This window comes from Nyctereutes procyonoides, unplaced genomic scaffold, assembly GCF_905146905.1.
Source record: "Nyctereutes procyonoides isolate TBG_1078 unplaced genomic scaffold, NYPRO_anot_genome, whole genome shotgun sequence".
In the NCBI taxonomy this organism is placed as follows: domain Eukaryota; kingdom Metazoa; phylum Chordata; class Mammalia; order Carnivora; family Canidae; genus Nyctereutes; species Nyctereutes procyonoides.
Window position 1 is genome coordinate 19,370,702 of NW_026575049.1, and position 11,094 is coordinate 19,381,795.

Genomic DNA, 11,094 nt, shown 5'->3' on the forward strand with positions numbered 1-11,094 from the left:
CCCATGCACCCCTCCCCGGAGGCCCAGAGTCACCTGAGGCTTCTCTGACTTGCTCTTATGCTCGTCTCTATTCTCCTGTGGATTACCCCCTTGTTCTCTTGGAGCTCATCCTGGGAAAAATAAGGAGTCGCTCTGTCATCCAGCAAATATTTATCGAAACTGTAGTAGGAAATGAGCAGTGTTCTGGGGGCCAAGCATATGTATTTATGTATTTATGTATTATTTATTTATTATTTATTTATTTATTTATTTATTTATTTATTTATTTATTTATATTTTTTGTAAGATTTTATTTATTCCTGAGAGACACAGAGAGAGAGGCAGAGACACAGGCAGAGGGAGAAACAGGCTCTCTGAGGGGAGCCCAATGTGGGACTCGATCCTGGGACCCTGGAGTCATGCCCTGGGCTGAAGGTAGACGCTCCACTGCTGAGCCCGCCAGGCGTCCCAAGCATATGTATTTAAAAACAAATGTCATAAAGTTTCATAATGAAGCCAGCACCTGCACTCACCACCCTTCTCAGGACACGGAGCGTGAGAGAGAACATTCCCCATGTGCTTCTTCCCCGTCCCAGCTCTAGCCCCGCCAAGGTGTCAACTAGTCTGATTTTGTTTTTACCATCCTCTTGATTACCTTCATCACTTTGCCGAATCAGTACACATTCCTAAGTGAATGGGTTGTGTGCAGGTGACACAGCAGCGCTGTCCTTCCGATATCTTCTGTGATTTGCTCTGTCCCCCGAGAAGGACATGACTGCCATTGCCCAGGGTTCTTGCTCCACTGGGACAGAATATTCCAGTAAATGGTGGATTCCTTCATCCCCTCATTGACACTTGGGCACCTTCCAAATTTTACACGATTACACTTTTTTTTTTTTGTCCAGGGGCATATCATTAGAGTGTTTTCACAGGGTTGTAGGTTATGAATACGTTTGATCGTTGGTTTTACAAAATGAAGCGTAATCATTTGTTCACTACTGACGTGTTTGACACAAGCAGAGCTGAGGCGAATCTACGGTTTCCTATATTTGTCTACAAATGTCAACTTCTTAAAAAAAAAACGTAATTACCTTTGCTTCAAATGTATATTCAACCTAAATTCTCCTTTTCCTGGTTATTAATCGGGTGTTGCGTCGACTCACAGGCTGCTGTTGCGTGAAATGCTTATTGATACATTCTGCTTCTTGGGGTTGCTTTCAAACTGTTGAGATTCAAAAAGACTTCTTTGGTTTCATATTTTGAATGTCGACAGCCACAGGAATTGCAAATACGTTTTGTGGGTTGAGTTGGCCCCCTCCTTTGCGGACTGTGATGAAAAGTTATTTTCTTTTTACGGTTTGTAGTGTCATTATTTTTAGTTTCTGGTTGAGGCGTCGCTGACATGTAAGACTGTGTAAGCCCCAGGTGCCTGTTTGCAGTTACTCACTTAAGAACACTCTTCCAAGTATTCTCTGATAGCTTTTCCTAAGCGTTTGAAGGGTGTCCTTCACGTCCACATGTCTAGAGCACCTGTGCACGCGGATCGACGCAGAGACCTGGTTATCTTATGGTTTCCAATGGTCACTGGTTGAGCTGGTGCAGCTCACTAAGCAGCGATTCTCTGTGCTCATCTGCAAAGTCTGCTCTTGCATGTCAGGTGGCCGCAGGCCCCGTGCGCTGACAATGGGCACCCGTATCGTGTACCTGGCTGGACATTAAATTCTAGTCCCTTGTTCTTTCTTTGGGAGGAATTTGCTTTCATCATGGTGTGTGCTACTGTTGAAAAGTCTTATGCCAGGAGGTTTCTTTCCCCTTTTAGAAGACTTACTCGTTTAGCGTGTGTTTTCAAAATTGTTTATTTTAAAATTCAGTGAATCTTATTACAGTGCATTTCAGAACTAACTCTTCATCAGTTTTTCCATTTTTCCCCTGAAATATGAGGTGCCCTTTTAAAATGTAGATTAAAGACTCCTTTAATGTCTAAAATAACGTTTTGAATCACCTCCCTAAATGTTCTCAAAGACATTATTTCAATTCTTTTTTTGGAGTCACCACTTATCTGTATGTTGGGACGAGTCTTTTCTGCCTCCCACACCTGTGAGTTTTCTCTCTGTTTCTGAACTATTTGGTTTTCATTTTTTTGTCCTCCTCCTGCCCTTAACTATTTTTAGCCATTCTCATTCATTTATTTATTTAACGAATGCTTATTGAATTTTACTCTGTGTCAAGGGGCGTTCTATCAGCAAAGGTAGGGCAGCAAGCAGCCCTGCCAATATTCCTGCTTTTATGGTGATTAATCTTAACAAGGGAGGCAGACAATAAGCAACAAATGCGTTATGCAAATTCAGGCCGATTAATTCCATTCAGACAAATGAAAGAGGGAGGACATGGAGGGTGATGGGGAATCTCTTTGGAAGGGTGGTCAGTCAAAGCTTCTCTGAGATGCTAACAGGTAGCAAAACCCCAGGAACTGAGAAGATGTTGGGTATCGGACAAGGAACGTGCAGCGGGGGCCTGGGCAGGAACGGGCTGGGGCTGCATGTGGAAGCCAGCCAGGCTGCTGGTGTGGCTGGGGGTCATGATGTGAGGGCACTGATGCTAAGGCCGCTGTGAGGACACAATACCAGCACCAAGTATTTATTTTACATGAGTCCAAAATGCAGATATCCTATTTGAAGTATTCAAAAATCATTAAAAAATGGAAACTAAATAATATACTTAAACATCAGAAATGATAAAACATTAAAAAACATCAGGTGATACAAAATTTAAAAATATACAAGTGAAGGGGCCCCTGGGTAGCTCAGTCGGTGATACATCCACCTCTTGATTTCAGCTCAGGGTATGATCTCAAAGTCGTGAGATGGAGCCTGTGTCAGGTTCTGCATTGGGCATGGGGCCTGCTTGTCCCTCATCTTCTATCTCTGCCCTTCTGTAAATTATTAGGAGAAAAATGAACACGATTAAATTATTTGAGAGAAACATTACAGGTGATAAAATTAATCATAAAAATGAACATGTATCTAGTTCTTGAAAATGCAATCCCAGCCTGTGCCGCTCCCAGAGAGCTTCCTAAGGCAAGCGAAACCAGTCAGAGCCTCTTGAAATGGAGACGGTCGCTTCTTCAGGTAGCTCCCCAGCTCCAGAAAATGAGCATCTTCAAGAGATCGCAGAATCCAACAGTAGTGTGTATCCTTTCTTCAAGAGGTTTCATTGCTGCTGTGGCCTGATCCCCACCAGCTCCAAATCAGTGGTATTGGATATGTCCCTGCAGGTGGAGGAAGCTTCCTTTGCTTCAGCGACTAGTGGTGTCCAAGCTGCCCCTTAGAGGGATTGTAAGATGCAAAGTTTTGTGGGCATGCTGACCATCATCACCGCTGCCGTAAATCAGCCTTGCTACAGATCTACCAGCTGTGTCCATAGCTGCAATGTCTACAAGAGCCAAGCTGTGGGAGGAGCCACGATGTCCTTCAACAGATGAATGGATAAGGACACATGGTCTACATATACAATGGAACATTCCTCAGCTATCAGAAAGGACAAATACCCACCATTTGCTTCAACGTGGATGGACCTGGAGGGTATGATGCTGAGTGAAGTAAGTCCATCGGAAAAGGACGATCATCATATGGTCTCACTCATATGTGGAATATAAGAAATGGTGAAAGGGATTATAAGGAGGGGAACTGAGTGGGAAAAAAAATAGAGCAGAAGACAAACCATGAGCGACCCCTAACTCTGGGAAACAAAGGGTTACAGAAGGGCAGGTTGGTGGAGGGAAGGGGGTGACTGGGTGGCAGGCGCTGAGGAGGGCATGTGATGGGATGAGCACTGGGTATTCTACTATATGTTGGCAAATTGAATTTAAATTTTAAAAAATTAAAAAAAACATCTATGAGCTCAAAGAACACAAGTCAGAAACTCAGAGGAAGGTGTACCAACAAGTCTCCTTCAAACGTCTTGTCTGCATTTTTCCTAATGCCACCTCGTCTGATGCTGTCTCTTCATCAGCTCGGAACAAGATCCACAGGCTGCCAGTTGTTGACCCAGAATCAGGCAACACTTTGTACATCCTCACCCTCAAGGGCCTCCCCAAGTTCCCCAAGTTTATAATGGAGTTCCCCAAACCAGAGTTCATGTCCAAGCCTCTGGAAGAGCTACAGATTGGCACCTCTGCCCATGTTGCTACGGCCTGCACCACCTCCCCTGTCTGTGTGGCTCTGGGCGTCTTTGTACGACACTGAGTAGACTGGAAAGGCCGTGTGGTGGACGTCCGCTCTATGTTTGATGCCGTCGGTCTGGCAGTCGAAAAGACCTACGTCAACCTAGACGTGTCTGTGACCCAAGCCCTGCAACATCGATCACATTCTGTGTATTTAATTTAAACGCTCGCATCACTTTGAGGGTGTCCTCGAGGGCTTCCTGTGTGAGAATCTGGAGGGAGACCACCATCCATGTACAGGCTGGGGGACGCCGAGGTCACCGACTCGTGGTGGTAGATGGGGGTGATGGGGTCAAGGGGATTTTAGCGCCGCCTGACATCCTGCGGTCCCTGGTGCTCATGGGAGGAGAGAAGCCCTGACGTGGGGGTGGCATTGGGCAGCACTGGGGGACATGCCCCCCACTGCCCGCTGCCTGCCCAAGGAACCACAGAGGAAACCTTGAAGGAACCGTGAGGCTGTTCCCTAGTTGGGAGCCGGAGAGCCCGTTAGGGAAGGAAGGAGAAGGGGATTTTGGCTCTCCTCTCCTCACCATACAGCCTGCCTGGCCCTCTTGGGTATAGTAGACTCCCTACTGGGTGAATGACAGGCGGAGTGCCCCTCAGGCAAATTCTCATCCCCAAGAGACCCCCAGACCTCACCCAGCCGTTGCCTCTGTCTCCATCCACGACTCCTGAGATGACGGCACAACAAAACTCTTCCTAATGGTATTTTTACTCGTCCCGTTTCATGCTGTCGGCAGGAGGCTGCGCCCATGTCGTGACACTTCTTCTAATCCTGGGAGCGAGGAGGATTGCAGGGAGGAGGGACAAAGGGAGGTGGGGCTTGCTGGAGGAGGAGGGCAGAGTGATTAGCTGAGGTTACTGCTTTTCATGGCAAACTTCATTAAAATGATGGGGACCTGTTAAAAAATAATAATATACAATCACAGAAAACAGTATTTGTCGTTGATTTCATGAGGTCAACATATACAAATTTTTTTGGTGCGAATCTTTCCATCTGTTGAAAACCCCTTTCTGACTCAGGATAACAGCAAAGGGAATGTTACGTTCAAATACCCCGTTCTTCATTTGGTAATTTTGAGGTTGTTTTGACAAACTGTTTTTTTGTTCTTTCTTTTTTTTTTTTTGCAAGGGCTGGTTTCTTTTTTATTGATGGCGTGATATTTCTAGTCTGTGTCTATCTTGGTTTCTGTCCCGGAAAGATGAAGATTCTCCATCATCACCGTATCGATTCCAATTCGGTCATGTCTCTATCCCATTTCTCTGAGATGCCTTTGAACGTCCGGAGGAGGCTTTGTGCAAACAGAAGCGTTGCGACGCTGCTCTTGACACGGACAGACTCACCCCGCCTGAACCTGCGGGCCGTGCATTTGTTTCCTCTCGGTGCCGATGCTGGATGACTAAATCATTGATCTTGATCTCAAGATATAAATTATTCAACTGAAATGATACTTTTGTCATGGTTAAGATTGAAGCATTGGTACCTAGCCCCTCCAAAATGCACAGTGGAGCTCTGGGCCCCCCAGAGAGGCCGGTGAGGAAGAAAGAGCTCGCGTGGGGCCCAAGGCCGGAGGAGGGTGCGGGGCTTTGCTAGGGCTTGCGGGGGTTTCAAGTGGGAGGAATGATGACATCGATGCACCGTGTAGGGAACGGGCTACCGGTGGGATGCAGGAAGGGAGGCAGGCCTAGAATGCAGCGCAAAACGCTGGGACGTGCTCGGAGTCAGCACACCTGTGGGTCGCCCTCTGGGTGGAAACTGGATAAGAACCATTTGCGCAGGTAAACGAGGAGGTGGAGAGAAGGTGGTTCTGAGGGGTTTGCTGCAGCAATTCAGGGACTCTTGCAGTGAGGACGAAAGGACAGGGGAAGATTCGAAGAGGTACCTTCCCAAACTGCAGAGTTTGGGCTTGCAGGTGTGGAATTTGTATTTATTTGTTTGTTTGTTTATGTTTTAGAGAGAGAGGAGGGCGTTGAGGGGCCAAAGAGAAGAGCATCTCAGGCAGACTCCACGCTCAGCACAGAGCCTGATGCAGAACTGGATCTCGGGACCCCGAGACCGTGACCTGAGCCAGAATCAAGAGTCAGACGCTCAGCCGACTGAGCCCCCAGGCTCCCCAAGGGCGCAGAGTTCATAAGGTCGGTTAGACCAGCAGGGCAGAGGGGGCGGGAGCTACTGGAGGAGGAAGGGGTGGGTCACGGAAGCTCGGGTTCTATTGCAGGACCCGCTGAGAGCTCCCCGGAGACAGGACGCAGAGACGGGCCGGACCCGGGAAAGCAGCAGGAGCACGAGCAGGGGCAGGAGCACGAGCAGGAGCAGGAAAGGTGTGGAAGGAGAGCACGGGGGACGGGTGTGCTCCGATGGCCTGCAGGCCGGAGCAGGACACGGGGAGGGCGGGCTGCACGACGGCAATCGGATTCCGGCCCCGCAGGGAGCCAAGGCCCCGTCTGACCGCCAGAGGCTGCCGCTGTCATGGTCAAGGCGTGATGACAGGGACAGTCCAGGAGACGCTCAGGAGAGACAACAGGAAGACAGAGGGCCACTGCTGGGGCCGATGGTGCATCCATGCGGACCTGGGGACGGGCCAGATGGAGGGCAGCCCGGTGGATGGCCACCAGCCCCGGCCCTGACCCTTCCTTGCGCGCACTTTCTCCTCTCGCTCCGTCTGGCTTCTTCTCCCTGCCCCCCCCCCCAAGTTTTCCGAACGCCCCAGTTCCCCACGATATTTGCTTATCTTAATCTCCGATGCCTCTTTCAATGTCTCTTTTCTTTTTATAATCTTTTGACTCAAACGCTTTGTCCCAAACTGTTTTTATAGGGTTTTTTTTGTATGGCCAAGCTTCCGAGCACCTGCGTTCCCAGGGATGCTCATCACGCCCTCCTCGCTGAACGACAGTCCAGGGATAAAAGTCCTATTTCCCAAATCTGAAGTTCTTCCCTTTGATGCTTTGAACACGCTGCCCCATTGTCGCCTCACACGTTCAACATGTTGTAGTAAAATTAACGCATAAAAGAGCAAAGGGAATTTCAAAGCTTGTGGAGGCAGAGAAACAGATCACTGACAAAGAACCGGGAATAAAATTGATAGATTTTTCAATGGTAACCCTGAATGCAGGAAACACATTTAGGAGATGAATTTTTTACTTTTTTTTTGATCCATCCCCGTGTTTCTATTTCTAATGTCGCCTGTGAACCATGTGGACGCAGTTCCTCTGACATTGCCGGGCTCCTCCCAGCTCTTGCTTCAGCTCACTGTTTCTGGGAAGGGCCAGGGTCCGTCCCTGTCCTCTCAGGAAGCACAGAGGATGGGGTGGTGAGTGAGCCCCAGGGGAGGGCGCCTCCCATACGTGGCCTCTGGGAGAAGAGAGTCCCCTCCCCAGCCATTGGGCATGAGCTTCCAGAGTCCTTGTTGTCTGTCCCAAGCCCGCATGAGAAGCTCAGGCATAGACTCCACCAGCTTGGGTCCAGGTCAGCTGATGCCCAGGCAGGCTTAGCCACTCATTGGCCACCTCACAATGTCCCCCATCCCGGGTGTTTCCCACCACCCAGGGAAACCCTGCTTTGGGGGAGACCCTGAAAGTGAACCAGCGGGGAGGCTAGCGGGACTCCTGCTGGCTGATGCTGCGTCCTGGGGTCAGGGGGGCGCTGACTCACACCTGGGCCCTCTCTGCACCTGCCACCTTGGAGCTGGGTGTTCCTGTGCCATCACCTGCACTCCGTGGTCATGGGCATCCTCTCCTGGGAGCTCTGCCCTCCTCCGGCTTCCACTGTATTCGGCTGGCTTGGCTCAAGCCGGACTTGGGGCTACGTATGTCTGCTTCATCGTATGTTTTGGTTACTGTCTCTATTATTCTGGAAGAATATCACTATAAAAATCAGTATAAAATATGCTCTTTTAAAACCAGAAGTGAGGGCACCTCAGCGGTTAAGTGTGATTCTGGAGTCCCAGGATCGAGTCCCCGCATCTGGCTCCCTGCATGGAGCCTGCTTCTCCCTCTGCCTGTGTCTCTGCCTCTTTCTCTATGTCTCTCATGAATAAATAAATACAATCTTAAAAAAAAAAAAAAGAAAAGGTGACATATAAGGGAAAGGAGGGAAATTGAGTGGGAAAAATTAGAGAGGGAGACAAATCATAAGAGACCCCTAACTCCAGGAAACGAACAAAGGGCTGCAGAAGGAGAGATGGGCAGGGGGATGGGGTGACTGGGTGATGGGCACTGAGGAGGGCACTTGATGGGATGAGCACTGGGTGTTGTACTGTATGTTGGCAAATCGAACATCAATAAAAATAAATTTTAAAAAAATTGTAAGAATTTAAAAAACAGGAAAAGGTGACATTCTGTATTTTGCCCACTGTACACACAAACACGGGGTGGGTGGAAGAAAGGAAGAAGGCTTTGGCTTCTGGAACACACCTGTCTGGGATATACTCAGACCCCGTAAGCACAGTTGTAGCTGCTGGGTGCGTGGCACCCAAGAGCTCAGACCCAGGCCACCCGGGCCATCCAGGCCGTCTCTGCTTCCGTGCCAGCAGTGGATCCGGGGAGAAGTGTCAACCCCCCAGCCTCAGTCTCCTCCCTGGGAAAGGGGTGGTGGCCATGTGGGACGGCTGGGCTGACAGTGTCACACCGTGCATGTCCTCAGCACCTGATAATTGCTTCTATTGCCTCGAATCATCGTGTAACTTTTGCTGTGGTGTTTTATGTCCCTTTGGGGACCGGTTAGGAAAATGTGTCACTTCTCAACTATAAAATTTTACAATGTACCAACTGTACAAATATTGATTCTCTGTAATAAAGGGCCAGGTCTTTGCTCCCAAGTGAAAGGGGGAGCCGGTTAATCTCCCCTGCCTCCGTGAGGCTCCCTGGGGGCTGCTCTCTGGCACGTGTCCCTCCAGGAGGGTGCGGGGGGGGGGACCACGTGAGCCAGGTGAGGCCACTAAGCCCAAGACACTTGGAAGGTAGAAAAGCCGAGAAATATCTAGAAATTATGGCAGTTAAAGAAATGTCCACGGAGAGAGTTGGTTCATCCCTTCGGTGTTGGTTTGTTCAACAAAGTTGAGCACCTTCTGTGTACCAGGCTCTCGACCGTGAGGATGTAGCCTCTGCCTGCGTGGATCTGACTTCTGGCATTCTCACCTTTTATTCATGCGTATAGTCACTTCACAAATATTTGTTGTGCTCCTACTATGTGGCAGGCAGTGTCAGGAGCACGGTAGTAAATGGAATAGATTCCAGTTGTCACAAAACGCACATTTTTAAAAAATATTTTATTTATTCGTGAGAGACACAGAGAGACAGAGGCAGAGACACAGGCAGAGGGAGAAGCAGGCTCCTTGAGGGGATCCTGATGCGGGACTCAATCCCAGGAGCCCCGGGGTCATGCCCTGAGCTGAAGGCAGATACTCAACCCCCAAGGTACCCAGGCACCCCACAAAAAGCACATCTTATTTGGGGATCCAATGCACCATAAAAAATAATAATACAGTGAGTCACAATCTGGCCGCTGGTGGCAGGCACACCAGACAAGGGCCTGGATGTTCAGGGGCAGGCGTGCCTCGAAGAGCAAGGGCCTGCAGGTCTGGGGCAAGTGAGCAGGTTCAGGCAGCCAGCTTTCACGGAGCACCTACCATGTGTCAGAGCCCTCCACAGTGACCTTGGGGCTCACGGTCTGTGTGTGGAAAGGCAGGGTAAAAAAAACAACCTCGAGCTGCTGCCATGTGTCTCCACGGCACACTGCCTCGGAGGCTGCCTGGGTCCATCCGCGAGGCATCTTGGATGTGTTGCTTCAGTTCGTCTTCCCTCCCCCAGTGTTGAGAAGCAGTCCTTAGACACAGGCCCGCCATACAGGTGGGGCCACCGAGGCTCAGAAGGGGCGAGCAGCCCAAGTAGGAGTGGGATCAGGGGCCCGAGTACCAGGATCTGGAATTCGGTGAGCCTGGCCACGGGGAGCCTCCCTGTAGGCTGGGGGGTGATGACCTCACGGTCTGGTTTGCTCGATGCGCGGGTTGGTGTGTGTGCTGCGTAGGACCATGCCTCCCGCACGGAAGGTTCTGCACCTGGTTTCCAAGACAGCGGAGTCTCTGAGGCAGAGCTGCTTGTTCATCCTGGAATGGTTTCCCATCTTCCACCCAGGCGGGTGTGCATCCTGGGCACATCCCGGCAGATGGAGTGAAGCTTCAGGTGAGAAGGGGCAGAAACTTCCCAGGAGGCCCAGGGGGACGTGCACACGCACCTGCAGACGCGAAGCCAAGAACCAGAACTTCCCAGGCCGTTCTGAGATCCAGGTGTTGGTGACATGCACCCCAAGATGCTCCGGGGTTCAGGGGAGGGCTCCATGCTCTGAACGACATCTGAAGGCAAACACTGGGCTCGTTTCAGCTCGTCTCAGTCAAAATAGCGCAGACCTCTTATGACGCTTCCCTCATGAAGGGGTGGAGTTAGTTTTAAAAGGAGTCGCTGTGATTTTAGAGAAATTATGTACCTGCGCACCTGTAAGTGATGACAGTTGTGTGCCCGCAGTGCAGACACGTGTGTGTATGTGTTTGAGGGCTGAAGGCACGTATAACTGGTACATTATATACATATTACTAAGAACATGTAATTATTTTCGATCATTTTTTATGCAGTTGCACCTGCACGATCCTCATTAATCGCCATGCGTTTTGGGAAGCCAAGGTCCGGCCCCTTCTCAGCAGCGTGGAGCATCATCCAGTTTCCAGTTACAGGGAGAGACATCAAGAAAGCGCCGCCTCCCTTCCCCTCTCTCGGGTTTCTCACCCTCCCTTCCTCACCCTTGTCTTCTTTCCTCCTCTCTCCTCTCCTTCTCCCCCTTCAAGCATGCTTCCCCTGGTGACGGAGCAAGCCAGGCACCACACAAAGCACTCAGGATGCTG

At 49.9% G+C, this 11,094-nt stretch overlaps 1 pseudogene; it reads left to right on the forward strand.

Moving 5' to 3' along the window:
* The first annotated feature begins 3,085 nt into the window (after positions 1-3,085).
* On the forward strand, positions 3,086-4,561 carry LOC129512026 (5'-AMP-activated protein kinase subunit gamma-1-like; annotated as a pseudogene).
* The last annotated feature ends 6,533 nt before the right edge of the window (positions 4,562-11,094 follow it).